We start from the raw sequence: 1749 nt of genomic DNA on the forward strand, positions 1-1749 counted from the left end.
TTTTTTTGACTTTATGATGGGTTTACAGGGATGCAGGCCCATTTCAAGCTGAGGAGCTCCTTAGGACTTACGAATCATGCCTCTTTCATACCACAGTAAAGTTGGAAAATTGTTACGTCAAGCTGTCATTAAGTAGGAGGCTGCTGTGTTGCTAACGTTATATGCTTTTTTAACTTATGATGGGTTTACTGGGAATTAACCACAATGTAAATCGAGGACCACCTGTATATTGTATGGTTTTTGCTAATGCATTGAGAGAGATCTGTGTAAATTATGACTTCAAAATACACATATTACCTCCAACTGTGTTAACTCATGTTTTTTAAGAGAATAAGTGTATTTTCACCCTATGTGGATGTGCTGTAGAATTTTTCTAAGCTACGAAAGTCTATAAATAACAAATCAACTTAAACTTTTTGGGAAATAATTTCTACTAAAGATTCATAATTGGCATATTCCTTCAATGACTGTACAAGTTCATCCAGTAGATAATCTCCCTGCATAAAAGTTTCAAGATCATGCAGTGTCTTGCTTATTCTGTGATCTGTGACCCGGTTCTGTGGAAAATTATATGTTCTTATTTTTTCTGATCTTCCTTTACTTCCAATCTGTATATAGAAAAAAAGATGAGATTCAGTTAGATTCAGGGCAATTTAAACCTACAAATTTAACTGATCTGGAGACTTAAGTTCTTGATTTATAACATGAATCGAAATGCGAGAATCAGGTTTTAAACACTTAGAATCCCCAAATGACATGGGAACATGATATAGAAAAAGAACATGTGCTCTAAAATCAGATTAATATCTGAATCCTGCCTCAGCCACTTCAATGTTCTATGACCTCAGGCAACTTAGTTTCCCCATCTGCAAAATACAGTGTCTGCTACACAGTGATGACGGCTATAGAGCCTGGCACATAGTTGCTATTCCTATAGTCGCTGAATATGTATTATCTCTGTGAATTAATGCAGTCATCTTCCGTGATAACAAGGCGGTGAGTTTCCCATATTAAGGAGTTCTTAAAAGGCTCTGTAGTTATAAAATTAAATACTGGCAGGGCGCAGTGGCTCATGCCTGTAATCTCAGCATTTTGGGAGGCTGAAGTGGGTAGATCACCTGAGGTCAGGAGTTCAAGACCAGGCTGCCCAACATGGCGAAACCCCGTCTCTAGTAAAAATACAAAAAATTAGCCGAGTGTGCTGGCGGGCACCTATAATCCCAGCTACTCAGGAGGCTGAGGCAGGAGAATCGCTTGAACCCAGGAAGCAGAGGTTGCAATGAGCCGAGATCGCGCCACTGCACTCCAGCCTGGGTGACAAGAGGGAAACTCTATTTCAATAACAAACAACAACAACAAAAATTAAACACCAAACAGGAAGAAAGCCAAGTTGAGTTAGATTTCAAACTTCCTTGCATATTACAATTTCAAAGGATTAAAAATGAATGAGGACTCAGTATATATCTTTATTTTAGTAACTGATTAAAAGTCTGAGAAAATACCTTTGAATATAGAAAACAGGGCAGAGGTGTAAGATTACTATCAAACAAGGATAGCCCTCACTACCTGAATTGTTTTCAACACAGGTTAAAACAAATATGATATGTAAAAACTGAGTTATTTTAAAAAAAGCTGAATTATATAAAAATATTTCTATCCTTTAAAAGCATTTTTAAAATTCATTTTTTACCTGAATTTTTCTAGCATTCTGTCTTTTATTTGCTTCTTTTTCTAGATGCATGCTGTACA

The 1749-nt window shown here is 36.6% G+C and overlaps 1 long non-coding RNA gene across 1 annotated transcript; it reads right to left on the bottom strand.

The window, feature by feature from the left end:
- Nucleotides 1-413: 413 nt before the first annotated feature.
- LOC108522988 (uncharacterized) lies at nucleotides 414-1749 on the bottom strand. Its single transcript, XR_001883662.1, has 2 exons — nucleotides 1691-1749; nucleotides 414-608 (listed from the first exon to the last, which is right to left on the bottom strand). It is a non-coding gene; the product is annotated as an uncharacterized LOC108522988 (long non-coding RNA).

Source organism: Rhinopithecus bieti, unplaced genomic scaffold (genome assembly GCF_001698545.2).
Source record: "Rhinopithecus bieti isolate Rb0 unplaced genomic scaffold, ASM169854v2 scaffold_71556, whole genome shotgun sequence".
Lineage (NCBI taxonomy): Eukaryota > Metazoa > Chordata > Mammalia > Primates > Cercopithecidae > Rhinopithecus > Rhinopithecus bieti.